This window comes from Silurus aristotelis, assembly GCF_946808225.1.
Source record: "Silurus aristotelis genome assembly, chromosome: 4".
NCBI lineage: Eukaryota > Metazoa > Chordata > Actinopteri > Siluriformes > Siluridae > Silurus > Silurus aristotelis.
The window spans coordinates 17952139-17971178 of NC_139577.1; the positions used below are offsets into that span (position 1 = coordinate 17952139).

At 36.7% G+C, this 19040-nt stretch overlaps 1 long non-coding RNA gene across 1 annotated transcript; it reads right to left on the reverse strand.

Moving 5' to 3' along the window:
- Window positions 1-3812: 3812 nt before the first annotated feature.
- LOC310725403 lies at window positions 3813-6276 on the reverse strand. Its single transcript, XR_014533351.1, has 3 exons — window positions 6242-6276; window positions 4184-4241; window positions 3813-4075 (listed from the first exon to the last, which is right to left on the reverse strand). It is a non-coding gene; the product is annotated as an uncharacterized lncRNA (long non-coding RNA).
- Window positions 6277-19040: the final 12764 nt, after the last annotated feature.

Sequence of the window (19040 nt, forward strand, 5' to 3'; positions counted from 1 at the left end):
CTGACCGGGGACCCCAGTTCACATTCCATGTGTGAAGGCGTTCTTCCGGCTCCTGGGAGTCATAGTCAATCTGTCCTTGGGATATTACCCTCAGACCAATGGACAGACGGAACCGGCCTAACCCGTGCTGTGCTTCCAGCCACCATTGTTTCCCTGGACAGACGAGCCCTCCAATGTTCCAGCGGTGGACTACTGGTTCCGGGAAAGGGTGTGTGTGTGGGAGTTCAGGTTCGCTGACCCTCAGAGGTCGGAGGCCCCCCCCTTACCAACCAGGGGATCAGGTCTGGCTGTCCACCCGAGATTTGCGGCTCCGCTACCCTGTAAAAAACTCAGTCACCGTTTCTTTGGGCCATTCCGGATCATCAGGCGGGTCAATGACGTGGCATATCAGCTCGACCTGCCTTCTCGGTACCACATCCATCCAACCTTCCACGTGTCTCTCCTAAAACCCTTTACATCCCCTACTACCGAGCACCCTGAAGTCACCGTAGATCCTCCTCCGCCGGAAATGCTGGACCAGCCATCAGTGTACTCCGTCCGGGAAGTTCTAAACTCACAGAGTAGGGGTAGCACCCTGGAATACCTCGTGGACTGGGAGGGGAATGGACCCGAGGAACAATTATGGGTCCCCAGACAGGACATGCTGGACCCGGGACTCCTGAAGGAGTACCACGCCAGCCACCCCGACCGCCCCGCACCCCCCGTCGAGTAAGGGCGTTGAGAGCCGATGCTTGATCAAAGCATGACAGTATAACAGGTTTAAAAGGTATTTTATTTAATGTCTCTCTATTTAATTCCATTCAAACTGCTTCCAAAAGCCCCTCCTTGCAGACCTCTACAGTGTTAATAAAAGAAGTAAAAGGAAATCAGAAAATATTATGTTCAATTGAGGCAGATACAGACCTATTTTTAAATCAAGGTTTCCATAGATTAAGGTAGCTAGTTGTTGAACTGATGTCAATAGCTTACCAAAATTTTGTGTTTTTGAAAAGCTACATCAAATATACTCAAATATAATAGAATAATAGACAGCAGAAATCTATTAATTATTAGAGGTCAATACTGGTAAAATTAGCTAGTTATCTTTGTTTTGGATTTTTAATACATAGAATATATAGGTACCTGTTTGGATGAAGCAAAACATAAAGCCCTGTTTATTTAGCTTGCACTACAATTATGTAAACAATTTGAAGTATGCAAAACTCACAATTTTAAACTGTAAAACAAAACAGCCCAATTTGAGCTGCATTTGGGAAGTAGGCTCAGTATCCTGTCAGCCTCCTCTGTGATTGTTTTCATAAAATATATAAACTCTGCCATAATTATGGTCTTGTCTCCTATTCCATCAATTTAGTTATATCCTTCCTGTTCATTTTTAACCTACCCTTATACAGACTGCCTCAGTATTTGCCAAATAATTAACAGACATGGAGGAGTCTGTTCTTGCCAAGAAGTTTTCTAATTGAGTCCAGGACAGTCACAGAGATTCCGTTCCCCCTACAGAACATCTATTTGAGTGAATAGTATCAGCATGTAAAACAGTTTAGGCAGTGTATTTAATCCCTTAAATCCTTCATAACAATTTTACTCCTCATTAAAAAAACATTACACTCTGACTTCACTGTAAACTCCTTTCAATTAGTCTACTGAAGTACATTGTAACACACATACATATACATACAACTTTATGTTCCATGAAATCAGGGCACCAATAAATTGAGGCTTTCACGGGGCCCTGGAGAACCTCTTGAAAGGAAGACAGAGGCTAACTCCCCTTACTCAAAGGTTTACATTTCCATTAAGGCAGGGCAGAGTGCGAAAAATGTTTTTGTTAAGAGTGTCCTCTTCATGCCCCTGCAAGAAAACACTGCAATGTAAATATCTACATAGTGAGGTATTGCAACATGCAGCTTAAACAGTTGCTATGGTTTCATGGATTTTTCATACTCATAAAAATAAGAAGAGATGAAGAAATGCACATGCTGAAAATAGAAGGCTGTATAAATAACTAATGAAGATCTGTGATTCACAAATACAACCCAAATACTACTGGTTAAATCTAGCTTCTATACTCTATACAATAATGTGCAAACGTTTTAGGAAGGTGTGAATTAATGCTATAACCATAAACATATATTTCATTATTATATTGTTTATTCTTATCAATTTGCAAAATGCAAAGTGAAGGAACAAAAGCAAAAATGTAAATAAAATTAATGTTTGGTGTGACCACCCTTTAACTTTCAATTTTACACTTGCACAGGTTGTACAATCAGGAATTTTGTAGAATCAGTGTCAGTTGTATGATTAAACAATAATACCAGCAGGTGCTGTTGATTATCACTTTCATATGTAGGTTGAAAAACAGTTATTAACTTTAATAAAAACAGCCATCTAGGAAGCTTAAATCTGGGTGAGGAACAGCCAAACTATACTATTAAATAATATATATTATTATTTATATATATAAATATATATATATATATATAAAAAGCTCAAATACCACTGACTGACTCACTCACTCATCACGAAATCTCAAAAACCACTGAACGGATTGCAATGAAATTTGGAACATACCTTCCTCTTGGGTCTTAGGTGCTCACTAAGAAAGGGTTTTGAAAAATTCACCCTGGATCGCGGCTAACTCGCGAAAAAAACGATTTCTCACGCATTGTACATTCTTCGAAATAACAGTACGGATCCTAATGAAACTTAGTTCATTGTTTCTTATTAGATGTTAGATGCACGATAAAAAATATTTTCAAAGTAGTTTGCCCTGTATCGGTACTACAAAGGGGTAGTACGTTATTTGTTGACGTTACGTTCTGATCTCTGATCATCCAGTCCTGCTCAGTGCTTACTGCTTATTGCCATATTGCTTAGCGTTCTGCCTTCTGTAGCGAAGCACGGGTAATTTCAGCTAGTTATATATATATTACTATATATAAATAGGTGAGGTTGTAGCAGAAACTATGGCAAGACTGAAAACAGCAGCAAGTCACAATGCAGTTTTACTGCATCAGCAATGTCCAGGCAAATATTTTAAAGCAGGCTGGGGTTTTAAAATGTACTGTTTAAGCTATTTTGTAGACACACAAAAAAATGACTAATGTTGATGACCATAGACGCAGTGGTCTGCTAAGGAAACTTTGTGCAGCAGATGAAGGATACATCATGCTTACATTCCTCCTGACATCAGACGAAGCAGTGCCCTACGGCAATTCGGTGGAAACCAACAGGAATAAGGTACATCCATCTACTATCTGGAGAAGTCTGTTCAGAAGTGGTCTTTATGGAAGAACTGCAGCCAAAAATGTCATAACTCTGTCATGGAAACTAGCGACTCAACTATGCATGAAAACATATTAACTGAGGTGTAGAAAAATGGCAGCATTTGCTCTAGACTAATGAGATAAAAAATGTTGTAATGTTGTAAAAATATTTGGCTTTAGCAGGAGGTAAACTTTTTGACAAATTGCTGGAGAGTGGTACAATAATGACTGTCTGCAGGCAACTGGAAAGCATTGTGGAGATTCCTTGTAAGTTTGGGGCTCGATTTATGCTAATTGAGTTGGTGATTTGGTCAGGATTAATGGTGTTTTCTAAGATGTTTGGAACAAACTACCTCCTGAGCTCCTGCAAAAACTGTGTGCAAGTATTCATAGAAGAATAGATGCTGTTTTGCACGTAAAGGGTGATCACACCAAATGTTAATTTAATTTGTATTTAACTTCTGTTTATTTAATTTACATTTTGTTCATTTATGTATTCTTTTTATATATCACAATAACAACATTTGGTCCAATTAAACCCATGTGTTCCAATTAAAGTAGCTTGCGAGTGTTTAAAGGTCCATACGTTAGTGATTAAATGGGTCATCTGTAAGCCTCATTGAAGAAAGACATGCCTCTTGTGTGGCGAGAGCTACAGGCAGTGTGTATGTCAAGCGGTGAGGTGACGACGTAGGACAGTGCTATTCAGCCCACAGGAATCTTTAGACACTATGTCCTCTTGTGATCTTGGGATGTTCCTGTGTTTCACTCTGGTAGTTTGCAGCACACTGCTGGAAACACTGCTGTTTCTGATTAACTGAATATGATTACTTCAGTATTTTTCATTATATTTGAGGCAGCATACCAATTATGTTGTTCCAGTATGAAGCAAAAACAAGAGTGAACCTTACTTTGTTTAAAGATCTTTTTGAACCATTGTACATAGATAAATATAGTGATGAAATATACCTAAAAACAAACAAAACAAACAAGTATTTATGTGTGTGATATAAGGGGACAGAACTTCAGAACATAATCATTATGACTTTTTTTTTACATATATATATATATATATATATATATATATATATATATATATATATATATATATATATATATATACAGTGAGGAAAATAAGTATTTGAACACGCTGCTATTTTGCAAGTTCTCCCACTTAGAAATCATGGAGGGGTCTGAAATTGTCATCGTAGCTGCATGTCCACTGTGAGAGACATAATCTAAAAAAAAAAATCCAGAAATCACAATGTATGATTTTGTAACTATTTATCTGTATGATACAGCTGCAAATAAGTATTTGAACACCTGAGAAAGTCAATGTTAATATTTGGTACAGGAGCCTTTGTTTGCAATTACAGAGGTCAAACGTTTCCTGTAGTTTTTCACCAGGTTTGCACACACTGCAGGAGGGATTTTGGCCCACTCCTCCACACAGATCTTCTCTAGATCAGTCAGGTTTCTGGCCTGTCACTGAGAAACACAGAGTTTGAGCTCCCTCCAAAGATTCTCTATTGGGTTTAGGTCTGAAGACTGGCTAGGCCATGCCAGAACCTTGAAATGCTTCTTACAGAGCCACTTCTTGGTTATCCTGGCTGTGTGCTTCGGGTCATTGTCATGTTGGAAGACCCAGCCTCGACCCATCTTCAATGCTCTAACTGAGGGAAGGAGGTTGTTCCCCAAAATCTCGCAATACATGGCCCCGGTCATCCTCTCCTTAATACAGTGCAGTCGCCCTGTCCCATGTGCAGAAAAACACCCCCAAAGCATGATGCTACCACCCCCATGCTTCACAGTAGGGATGGTGTTCTTGGGATGGTACTCATCATTCTTCTTCCTCCAAACACGTTTAGTGGAATTATGACCCAAAAGTTCTATTTTGGTCTCATCTAACCACATGACTTTCTCCCATGACTCCTCTGGATCATCCAAATGGTCATTGGCAAACTTAAGACATGCCTGGACATGTGCTGGTTTAAGCAGGGGAACCTTCCGTGCCATGCATGATTTCAAACCATGACGTCTTAGTGTATTACCAACAGTAACCTTGGAAACGGTGGTCCCAGCTCTTTTCAGGTCATTGACCAGCTCCTCCCGTGTAGTTCTGGACTGATTTCTCACCTTCCTTAGGATCATTGAGACCCCACGAGGTGAGATCTTGGAGCCCCAGTCCGAGGGAGATTGACAGTCATGTTTAGCTTCTTCCATTTTCTAATGATTGCTCCAACAGTGGACCTTTTTTCACCAAGCTGCTTGGCAATTTCACCGTAGCCCTTTCCAGCCTTGTGGAGGTGTACAATTTTGTCTCTAGTGTCTTTGGACAGCTCTTTGGTCTTGGCCATGTTAGTAGTTGGATTCCTACTGATTGTATGGGGTGGACAGATGTCTTTATGCAGCTAACGCCCTGAAACAGGTGCATCTAATTTAGGATAATTAATGTAGTGGAGGTGGACATTTTAAAGGCAGACTAACAGGTCTTTGAGGGTCAGAATTCTAGCTGATAGACAGGTGTTCAAATACTTATTTGCAGCTGTATCATACAAATAAATAGTTTAAAAATCATATACTGGATTTCTGGATTTTTTTTTTTAGATTATGTCTCTCACAGTGGACATGCACCTACGAAGACAATTTCAGACCCCTCCATGTTCAAATACTTATTTTCCTCACTGTATATATATATATATATATATATATATATATATATATATATATATATATATATATATATATATATATATATGCTCCTGTATAGGCATAGGTACCAGCATACTCAACTGAACTCATCCGATTAATTGTTAACAATTAGAGCAGGGAAACATTGAAATATGTAGTGCAAGCAAAGTGCTGAAAAACTACTTATACACTTTTGTAGGGATTACATTAGTGCTTGATCAAATCCAACAAATCAGCTAAAGAAGTGTGCAACGTGTTTAATCACTGTGTGTCCTAACCACAAGCGGCTTTGTCGCTGGAAGTTTGTCGCGAGTATCTGGCCAAACATTTCATATTATGAGCTGTCATTTGGCTCATAAAGTGGTTCCAACAGCCAGTGCAATCCATGCTCAGTCCAGATTATGAAGCCATTGCTTCTTTAGGATGTGCTGGAACAAGAGTGGGTATTTTGTAATGCTGAGTATTATTTCTCTTTGGAAGAACCACATTGTAAGAAGAAAATACGGAATAATTTTAATTTTTCTTTTGTATACACATTCCTTTTTCTATAAAAGTTTCAAAATAGTCAAACAAAAAAATATGGGATATTTCCTAATTCAATCTGATTTCACGTCTTAATTTTAGCAGTCATCTTTTTGACTTGACTACATACTAGTGTTATATACACTTACTTTTTTACTATTCATGCTGAATGTGTCACTAAAGTGTAAAACAATCTCAGTGACACAGAGTGAAAAACGTGACATTCTTTTCCTGTCATATGGCAGGCCAGATGGCCACACCCTCTCTCCAGACTCTGTGAAACCTGCTAACCATGAAATACACTAAATGGCAAATTTCCATCCTTCCACAGAGCAGTGAGAGCAAGAGCAGCCTTGTATGATACATTTATCACCTCTATGAGCTACTCTGTCCCTATGCAAGTTGTCAAATTAAGATACTTAGATGACATCATCAGATGGGAGCTGAGAGTTACAATATTTTGAGTTTATGGAGCATATACTGTAGGTCAAAGGGGCTTTTTAGAAACGACCAGTGGAATGCCCTCTGGTGGCCACTAACGGTGGTTACAAGAATATATGCAACACCTAGCAAGGGAAATCTGGCAACCTAACAGATAAATCACAGAATCCTCTTACTCCTCTTAATTTGAGTATAATGACATCAACAAATATAAAATGTCGAAGTCAAACGACCGGACAGTCATTAAGTTTTAGTATTTAAAAAAAGTTGAAATATTATCATGCAGTACCACTTTAAAGCAATGCCAAATACTGTTTATTAGGATTCATTTGATCATTATTAATCACACTCTTTAAACAAACAGTTAACATACAAGTATAATTAAAGTTTATAGATTGTATCTTATCTATAAACACTCACCAGCCATTTAAACATTTTAAACATAGGGACATCTGTAACCCTTGTCACAGATGCAAGTATCAGCCAATCATGTGTCAGAAGCTCCTGGGAATTTCACTCACAACAGTCTAAATATTCTGGAACATTAAGTAAACTGTAGTTCACAGCCAGGTATGTCTTGTTGGTGTGAAGGGCAAAGAAGATTATATGATTTGAGCTAATTAGAAGCATATGTTGAGTCTAATCACTGTTATTTACAACACTGGTGAGAAGAAAAGCATTCAAGTTTTAATGTATTGAGGCAGATAGAAACAGAAATCTAAGGCAAACCAAGAATAGAAGCACACTGATTTCAAAAAAGAAAAAACAATTCCCCAATTTAATGCAAGACAACAGGAGTTGATTAATTTAGAAAATTAAGACAAAGATATTTATAGGATAAGACCTAAAAATTTTAATATAAAGAACAACAAGTGAAAAGCATTTAAGTGTAAAAGGCAATACATTAATAAAGATTAAAATATTGATGAACTTGATAAAGACTATTTCCACACTATGGATGCCTGGTTTACCTTGCAAGCAGCAGCAAGGCTGAAAAATGGCTGATCCATGCTTGTTATCAAAATTGTTGTAAACCTTACTGCAGTGGAAGACCACAAAATACTGCAGCTTTACCAGAAGTAAGATGACTAAAGAATAAGCAGCGCAAGCAGCAGGTTCTAATATAAAAGGTGGTTTATTGCATGCACAAAAACAACTTGGATGTTATAAAGTCTATTATTATTAAACTGGGTATGGACCTGTAGAGCCAAATAATCTATTAGTTCATTAAAGGCAAAGCAGAATGTGGTGTCATTATCTGAGTAAAATATAATGTTTACATTCCTGATGATTCAAGTTTAAATCTCTTTGCAGCTTCAAGATTCAATATCACTTATTAGTAAGCAAAAGCTCTAATGTACCATTTAGCCTTTTATATAATAAGGAGTTGAGTATTGCATGGAGATGTGCATATTATCATCTAAAGAGAATAAGAAGTATAGCAATAAACATTATACAGTATACAAATTAATCTCTATGACATTCTCTAACTTATATGGCACTGCTTGTATAAGTAAAATGAGTATGATGGAAAGAGTCAAGGAAATCAATTAAACCTTGACTGTCACCAGAGATAAAGGAAACACAGCTGTGTGAATTGAGGGTGTTGAGATGGATGTCAAGAAATTGAAAGCAGAATCATCAGTAATGAGGTTCCAGTATGACTTTGTTCCTTGCTCTCTTTTCAAGTCTTTTATCCATTCCTTATAAAAGGTGTAAGTCATGGCTCATTACACCAGCAGTGGATGCGATATTATAGAAACTATTAGGACTGTTACGAGAATCTCACACAGCCAAGACTTGTCCTTGTTCTCGGAAGCACAGATTCCCTATACTCTCACCCAATCACTTAGAGGTGAAGCCTAAGGGCATGCTTCAAATTAATCTCATTGTGTAGTGGGAAAAAAGAGAATTCCAGTCCCTTAAAGCATTTCAAAGGTGAAAAGAGCACATATCAACACTATGTAAATAGTAGGGGGAAGGGAGAAATGGACAGGGCCCAGCCCCTTTGGCTCCATCTTTAAATTCATTTGTCAGACATTTCCCTTCTCTCTCCACTTTCACTTTCTTTGTTCCTCTGTACATTGTATGGAAAATTTGCCAAACAATTTAGGCTTTGAAGTTATGTCTGTTTTCCCAACTGTAAGAGCACATCACCCTATTTTGGCCAATGTCCATGGTTGGTGTGCCAAAATCTGGGCGGCCTCATTATGGCAAAAAAAAAGGCTGATAATCACAGCAGGGTGTGCAAAAGAGAACCATTTCCTCATTTTGGACTGTATTAGGACACACCCATGTTCTGTTTCACCACTCAAAGACTGTTGCTGAAAGATAGTAACATAGTAAAGATCTATTAGTTTCCACCAGTTCATCAGTTTTTCATTTCTGTTCATCATTAGTTACGTGAAGAGGCCAAGATTTTATATTAATAATAATAATAAAAATAAATAAGGTTTCCAGGCTGTTTTGTATCACTTATAAAACAGCTGGAACCCCAGTAAGGTAGAAGGAGGCGAGGCTTTGAAGGTAATCCTTTCCATGTGAATTACTGTTCTCAGGTACAGACATAGAAATTATATACAGACCAGTAAATCAAAGCCAGGGATTACTCTTTGTGTACAATTTTTCTTTCCACCAAGGATTCCCTAATGTGTTAAGACATATTGTGCCAAAAGGTCAAAGTAAACAGGTGATGCTTGCTTATTTTCAAGGATTCTCTAATCAGTTTCAAATGCTGGCTGTCTTTTAAGTAGCTTTTTTTTTTATAGATTAAATGAATTTTCCAATAAAATGAGGTTTTATGTGTATAAGAGAGTGCAATGAAACCCCATGTGGGACCATGTTCTGAGCTGATCTTAACCAGGCTTATAATCTAATCAAATCTGCAAACCAGGATATGAAAAAAAAATGACAGAACTCATTTTAAACACTAGCACATCCGGGAATGGAACCAAAAGTAAAGGCATTCAGTGCGAAAATGATGGTCTTCTTATTCCAGGCGTGGGGGGAGATGAACTCACTGACTGCATAACGGGTGGTTCAAGGCCCTTGCTGTCACCACTTTTAAAGATGGACTCATGTATGATAAAAATTAAAAGGGAACAGCTGAACTCCTATCATGTGTAATAATCAGCGAAGATTGTAATAGCCAGATAAGATCTTACTTTCACAAGTGTGTGTGTGGCGAGTACAGATAATAGAGTCAATAATGAAGATTTGTATTTAATCAGGAATGAATTATTATTGGAGCTTAAAGCACTAAGCAAATGTCAAGAAAGGAATTGAGAAAGCTAACCGCATTTCCTATTAAGCCTATAACTGATCTGTTGTGACTCTTCTTGTACAACAGCGCAGCAAGCCAACGGAATAATGCTTTTAAAAAGAGTTTGTCTTGACTATGTTTCAGAATAGCATTCGTTCCCTTGGACAGTACATCTGCACTGAAGAAAAACACATTAAACATGAAGAAAGGAATGACTGTTAGTGACCTTGGCTGGAAATGAATCCTACTGAAAATCCTACCTGTTAAAAAAATATAAGTAACACACACTTATGACAAAAAATGCAACTCATGAAAGGTTTCAAGTTGGAAATGTTTGGTAAAATGTCAGATTATTTAATATAATGCAGTCTCTCCTGAGTGGTGCAACAGTATGGAGTTTGCGCTTTATCAAAAAAATTGTGGACACCAAAATTGAGCCCAAAATTAGCTACGCTCTTTTTGGGTGGGACAGCACACTCTATCTTTCATGTCAATCACTGTGAGTCTGATGTCATCCTATCAGTTTGAGCACAGTGAGGGCATCAGGTCATCAGTCTCAGGTAATAAAAGGTAATGTGCCCTCAAAACAGAGTAAGAAGAGATAAACTTTGAGGCAGTGGAATCACTCTTCACAGTGCTGCTATTTGGGACATTTGAGCCTCTCAATTGGCTCGGGGTTCATTTTTATCCCACGGCCCCTGTGACATGGAGTTACAACTTGGTGGTACCTGCTTTATTTGATTAAAGACAACAGATGGGTTAACATTTTCCTAAATGTGAACATCTTCAGAGGATAAAGCAAGATTTTTGATAAGATAAGCATACTTTCAGAACAAGTACTAGTAAATGATTGGAAATAATGGTCACTATGCCTTGTTGTGACTCTAAAATAAATGCGAACCGACACTCATTTCTTAGACATCCTGCAGCTTTTTTTTTCTCATAGGCTAGATATAACTGATATACTGATAACCCTTTATTCTCTTCTGAGGGATGAACCTATTCCAGACTATGTCAATTTTCCAAGCAAATATAAGATGCCACATTTATCCGATGCCACAGATTTCAAAGCTGGCTATATTAGATATCTCTGCTATCTTGTCGACAGGATAATGCCCTAGTGCTGAAAGTGGGTTAGACTGACATTGCTACCGTCCAACATGCCATATTCCTGTCACAATATCCAATTCTTGCGATTTATTTATCTTTCCACAAAATATTTTGTCATTTTGAAATACCTCTCAATTTAAGAAGAAGAAGAAAAAAGTCTAGAAGAAGAAAAAAAAAAAAACATTTAGCCAGACATTGCACAATCATGTGTGATTCCAAAAACGTACTGGTTTATGTTACATGTTAAATATTGTTCTAGATTTGTTTACTCTGGTGGTTTAGTAACCTCACTATCCGACAAGCATGTCTGTACAGCTCATGTAGCAGCCACTGGTATTTACATTTCGTTGCTGCTTTTGGAGCGTCCTGCATTTTGAAAAGGAAAAGTATAGTTCACACATTTCGCTTACACACGCCCAGAGACTAGGACACTTCCTGCAGAAAATACAGGTGTGCCACCTGGCAGTTTCAGCACGGACCTACGGGAAAAAAGGTACATATTTTCTTTAAAAAACCTTTCTGTCATCTGTGTACTAGTCATCAAAAAAGTTCATATTAGAACTATTATCATGGTTTGGTGCAGGTCCAGTTTCCTGCTGCTGCCTGAAGAAAATGTGCTCTGAACACAGGTCTCATTTCATTTCTCCTCAATGTGTCTTGACCTCAGCAGACTTGATTACACAGCAGCTGTGACTGATAAAATGTACTGTGAAAGCATGCTGCAATTACACAACTTCGTTCATGTATTGATGTCTTGTTCTGTTCCATATCCTCAGATTGGAGTTTGTCATGACTGAATAAACCTTTACAGAGCTGAGTTCCCTTGGAATGTTAAGCAGTCCTGAACAACTTCTTGCTTTATGCAGACATAAAGCCTAGTGTTGCAAGTTTAAATCGATAGATAGATAGATAGATAGATAGATAGATAGATAGATAGATAGATAGATAGATAGATAGATAGATAGATAGATAGATAGATAGATAGATAGATAGATAGATGATCATTGGGGGAGGTGCCAGCTCAGTTAAAGCATTGGATTTGGTTCGGAATTGGATTGGAGGGTCACAGGTTTAAATCCCGCTACCACTGCTGTGCCCTTGAGCAAGGCTCTTAACCCTCCCCTGCTCAGTTGTAAGTCACTCTGGATAAGGGTGTCTGCCAAATGCCGTAAATGTAAATTATCTTTAAGATAAATATTTTTTAGCTCAGAAAACAGATTCCGGTAGCCTATCAGCAAGTACAAGTAATCACATCAAAGTGCGGTAGATTGAAATAGGACCCTATGATTCTTTTTTCTATGTTTGGTATTTGGAGGAATCACAGTATGCAGGACATTATATCCTATACTCCAGCAGAGATCCCCTCCTCTAAATGCTAACTATTCCTTCTTCAGCCATCAAATACTGTACTTCATGTTTACAGATGGCATAGAATAATTTTTATTCAGTCAGCACAACATCTTGCAACCTTTTGAGCCTTGCATTTTTGTGTGGTGTTCATTACCTTGATGTTGAAATCAACGGCAGGCTCAGTCTTATATTGGATTCACCCTGTGTCTGTCTGTTTATAATATTTTGGGGGGTTTGCACCATGTTTCAACTGCTTTTTAATTCTTTTTGTTTGTGAAATAATGAATAAAATAAATAAATGTCATTTTTTCTCACCTTCTGAGTCTTGTACTTTATACTTGCACCTTAAACTTTATCTGCTATAAAATGTGTGTAATAATCTGGCCCACATCCACATTATTAGACCACAGAAACTTTGTGATATAATGCTCTGTCATGTCTATTACTTTACTGTCATGCCAGATTTTAATCTCTCAAATGATATCTCTACTATCATGACCAGCCATCACACATTTTGTTCAAGCCAACCCTCTGTAACTCCACTGTAACTCCATCTTGTGGTTTATATGGGAGATGAAGTTTGCCTTCTCTTCACTGGTCCTGCTTTTGATTCTCAGAGGAGTCAAGCTGATTGCTGCAAAGAAAAGCCTTAAATCCAAAGCCAAGGCACGTTTCTAACTTTTACATATTCCCATTTCCCTGTGCTCCCACAGCAAAATTTCTGTATTTTACCTGCTGCTGCAAGATCAGATAAAGAGCAAATAAATAAAAGAGAAAACAGTAATGAAGCTCTGTCTTTCTGATGAGTCAAGCCAATCATTTTCTGTCCATGCTTTTATTAACCCTGAAGTAAGAGAAGCTAAAGGTGAAAAGGAAACAACAATCAATTTATAGGACTTCATCCCAGATAAAGTAGATTGCCTTAGATTACACTCTATTGTGGAAGATTCTAATTACCCCATATAGAGAAGATTGTATATCTAATAAATTAATATTGAGATTTATTAATTTATCAATAATGAGATAATGAGAAACTTATATATTTAGTTTTTATTATTTACAGTCTAAATATATATCTCAATATAATAATATTATCTAATGTATTTTATATTATGAAAAAAATAAAGTTTCATCTGGTTCAGCTGGTGTCATTGTGTTTATATTATATTTAAACATGACCAAGTAGGAGTAATAAAAATAAATCACCCCTCTAACTACCAAAAGTATGACATGATAAAGGTCAAGAGCTTGTTCTATATCTAGGAAACTGACAGCACAGATTAACAAATATAACACATGATTAATCATTATAGATGGCAGGAGAGCATGTATTACGCCATATGTAATATGCTGTGTTACTGCTCTTTTGTGTTGGCACTTTGCACTCTGTTGGAAAGTCTCTTAAGTAGGTGAGAAGAAAACAGACCAGACTTATAAGTTATCATACATTATCAGTATTTCTATACATAATAAAGAGCCTATATGACATGGAATTTAAAAACCAAACTAAGAAAATGCTAATATAGCAAGAATCTGAAAGACAACAGGATGTTGTTCAACACATTGTCCAGCCAAGTAGACAGAGAGAGAGAGAGAGTGTGTGTGTGTGTGTGTGTGTGTGTGTGTGTGTGTGTGTGTGTGTGTGTGTGTGTGTGTGTGTGTGTGTGTGTGAGAGAGCAAGAGAGAGTGAGAGAGGGGACTCTCTGTGTAAATACATTTTTTATGTTGTTTAATTTTAAAACCAATTTTAAGCCCTAATCCAGAAAATAGATTAATATTATTATTATTATTATTATTATTATTATTATTATTATTATTATTATTATTATTATTATTATTATAATACAAAAATCATATACAATTTTTTGTTGTTATCTTAAGCTCTATAATTTTTTAAGTTTGTCTCATTCAACTTGTCCTCCACATAAAGAAGCTTTACCATGACAGATTGTTATGGCAACAAAGGCCAGACCCACTTAATAGACCACAGTGAAAAGGAAATGAGAGGGAAGCAGTGTTCTTCATCTGCAGGCCAACACAGAAACTCCCAGGGAAAGTCTGCAGTTGTCTGGATCGCTGTTTTGTTTCTGCTCTGTTGCTGATTTGGGAGTAGGAGAGTTGTATTTGAATATAAAATTAAAAACTAGCTTCGATTTGATTGACATTTCTTGGTCACTGACTAATCTCATGTGTGTTACTGTATTCCAGTGTTATTATAACACTATTATTATCATAGCATTGTAAAAAATAGAAAAAAGTGAAGCGCTCCTTTGATAATAACACAATCATAAAAAACGATTATAAACAAAAGCATTAGGCACACACAAAAAAATGCACACACTAGCTCTGTGATTTTATTACTATGCTATCGCATTTCATGCAGAAATTGCTGACATGGTAACCCACAATCGTGCTTGCCAAGTGTTCTTGCTCTCCCTCAGATGGCCTATAACATGGCAAGATGGCAGTTTTTCAAGGCTAAGTGTAATATTTATCACGATGCCTCTTAATAAATACTTCACAGTTTGCTTTAGCTCAACATTTCGGTTAATACCTGAAATGTTACTAGAGTGTAAAACGTGTGCAAAAGAACATCCTTAAATGATGGATATAATCCACATAAAATAACTCCTTTGAATCATCCTGAATATTTGCATCTCTGTATTGATGGTATTTTCACATGTTTTATTGCTATTCTCCCTCAGTACACTTTGATCTCCCATAAAGCATATCAGTGGAAGTTTCACATCCTCATCCAGATTAAGGCTTCAGAGACATACAGCCCTCGGGCATCCTGCTTCTTGCCTGAACCGAGGGACGGCTCCTGCCTTTGAGGTCTTTCTATTCTCTCATCTGTCTCATTGAATTCTGCTCCATGACCATGATCATTTCAAGAGTCTTTAAACAAAACTGAAATGTGATTGGAGGAAGCACAATCTGTAGTGAAGTGCATTGACCACAAGTACGCCTGACTCCAAGTTACCATTTATGAGTGCTGACCCTCAAGACCCAAAGACCCCAAAGTCAATGAATATTCCGCATTTCCTTGGAAAAAGGGTTTGCATATATATATATATATATATATATATATATATATATATATATATATATATATATATATATATATATATATATATATATATATATATATAACATATTCATGCCCAAATAAATTTGTTTAATTAAAATGATTTAATCTGCAAAAAAACAATACAAATACAAAATAACATTGAAACTGAATTGAACCTATTTAAAACAGTTGCTAATATTTTTAATATTAAATATTAAAAAATATATATTTTTTAAATATTAATAAATAAATGTTATCAAATTCATTATTTTATAGTTGTAATAAATATTTTACTCAAACAAAAACATTTAATTGAAATTAGAAATTCATTCTAATATAACATTTTAGTAAAAGAAATTATTTAAAAGGGAAAGAACCTAATAAGCTATAGGATGTGTTATTTTATTGATCTGAAGTGGTTAATGGCTTTTGTCAATATAAATTGTATTTTGATGGTCAACTCTTGAATTAAATTTAATCCAGTAGTGAAGCTATAGTAATTAATTAAACAGAAGAAATGGTATTAATGGTAGTTGGTAAATGGTAGTTTAATTGCCTTTTTTCCCCAAAACAATGTATAGAAATCACTGTACTAAACAACTGGTCCCCTGGTGGTCTAGTGCTGCAGCGCTGCAGCGCTCTCACCGCTGAGACCCGGGTTCGATTCCCGGTCAGGGAACCATCCCCAGCCACTCTCAGTGCCGGTCCCAAGCCCGGATAAATTGGGGAGGGTTGCGTTATGAAGGGCATCCAGCGTAAAAACATGTACCAAATCAAACGTGCGGAGGATCTGCTGTGGCGACCCCTAACTGGAGAAGCCGAAAGAAAGTTTTTTTACTGTATAAATACAGCTGGGGGAGGGGTTAATTCAGTGGGAGAAATATTCAGTGTGTATGTTCACTCATCATCCAGCTTAATTTCTACTTACTACTTTTTTTGCTGTAGTCATTTAAACCGTTATGGAGAGATGGAAGGTATAGTAGATAGACTTTGATATTATTAAATAGCTATCAATATATAAGCTGTAATATAACTTTGACTGAATACTTGAGATGGAAGATTATAACAGTAAAATTCTGAACCAACTCAACTTTTTGTACTTCTCTTTAATCAGTGCCAGAGAGAGCTGAAAAACAAGGTAAAAATAAATATAGGTTTCTGCTGATAATAATAATAATAATAATAATAATAATAATAATAATAATAATAATAACAATAATAATAATAATAATAATAATAATAGGAAGAGAAGAAGAGAAAGAAGAAGAACAATAATAATAATAATAAGAAAATAATGTTTTTTTTAAATCTTTTTTAATCTTCTTTTTTAGTAGTTAAATACATTTTATTTATATATTTACATATATAAATAACAAAATAAAATACATTTATTTATATATTTATATTACATTTTAAATTATGGGCATTTTCAAACAGTTAAGAAAGCTGTTATATGAGCCTCTTTTACAAAACAGTATAATCAATACAACAGACAGTAAGACAAATAATCAGTAGTCCAGATATGTTCTTCTCAACCTCATGAAGTAGTGTTTAAAACTCCTTTAGAAATCCTTAAAAATAATCTTCAAGTATAGGCACCCTAATTTTGCTTAAGTTTTGCTTACTTTACCCACTTACACACCTCTTGCATGATTGTTACTAATGCTTTTCTGAGTGTGGCTACAAGTTAATGATGCCCTGGCATTTGTAGTCATTTCACAAAAATCTCACTATCAAGCAATGATACATTCTATGAAGTTATATTGAATAATAATAATAATTTCCCCCTTCTCTCTTAATTTAGAATGATATCACACAGTTGTACCTGTTCCAAATACTTCATGGGCTGACAATAAAATCATCTAAATATTTGCCCTGATAGCGTTTGTTATCCTTACTCAAGGAGAACAGGACTCCTTTAGAACTGCTGCCTCAATTATTGATTTTCAAGGAGCAAAGGTTGAGGACGCTTTTTCAACTAGACTCTGACACTATCTGGGCAGTAAAGCGAGTTTCCATCAGTGAGAAGGAGTGACTAGAGCAGAGGGATTTGGAGTGCTAGCCAAGCACCATTCCCTTTCAACTGAGAGTGCAGAGGGAACTCACGTTTTATTAAGTTGTCCAACTGCGATCCACTAAGACACAAGATAACGGTTTTGAATTTATAGTGTTTTTTGGGGTTTGTGTATCAATATGGAACAGTACCTGCAGCTTTAAACAGTTTAATGCTGTAATCCTTTATCTCTGACAATGAAGTCAATAAGAATTCTCAGGATCTTTAAAAGAAAATAATTATTTTGTATTATTTATATAGCCACAAACTTATAGAGCAGATGCACCACATGAACAAAGTTTTTTAAAGTGCGTAATTGCTGAAATAATGCTTTGGCTGGATTCAGTTCTGTGTCCGCATTTTTATAAACTGTAAGATATATTGCTTGGTCAGGTTTATCTGGATAATAAAACATCACCTGACTTTTATCTGTTTTTTTTTTTTTTTACTGTTAAACTGTTAACGTTTAATAGTTGTTAAATATGAACGGTTCATTTGATGTACATTAGCTTGACATGAAAAGATGGAGGACAACAAACATTTCTGCAGTTCTTGTGTGAGGTCTATCAGTAAGACTGATATTATAAACTGTTAATGGTTAGTTGGGAAGGGCTACAATATAGCTGTAAGGACCCCTGCTGCTAAGTGCTTGCAGGCTAATGTGTGGGATCTGTGTGTGTGTGTGTGTGTGTGTGTGTGTGTGTGTGTGTGTGTGTGTGTGTGTGTGTGTGTGTGTGTGTGTGTGTGTGTGTGTGTGTGTGTGCGTAGGCCGCTGATAAAAGGTGACAGAGAGAAAGCCTGACTCTATTCACATCCAAGCCTGGCATTAGCATATCTCAAATAGCATGGCCAAATGTCCCTGACCACCTGTAGCTGCACTGAATCTCAATGCCTTTCTAGAAAAGGTACTCTTTACACACCATGTCTTAAAAAATGGAAAGCTGAGAAAAGAATGTGTGCATGTTTGTGTATGTGCATGAGTGTATATACATATGTAAAGAAGAGCAACAGGCTGAACACACTCCACACACAACATACATGCTTTTTTTTCACTTTTCACTCCCAGTCTCAGTCACACACACACACACACACACACACACACACACACACACACACACACACACACACACACACACACACAGTTTGTGCTACAGGCCAGGCTGTGTGACTGTAGAAGTGTGTTTGGGGAGGTGGGCTGTGGGGGAGTGCCAGTCTATTCAAGAGTGCCGCCCACTGTAGAGCAGTTGGCTGTGGTCACTGGAGGCGGTC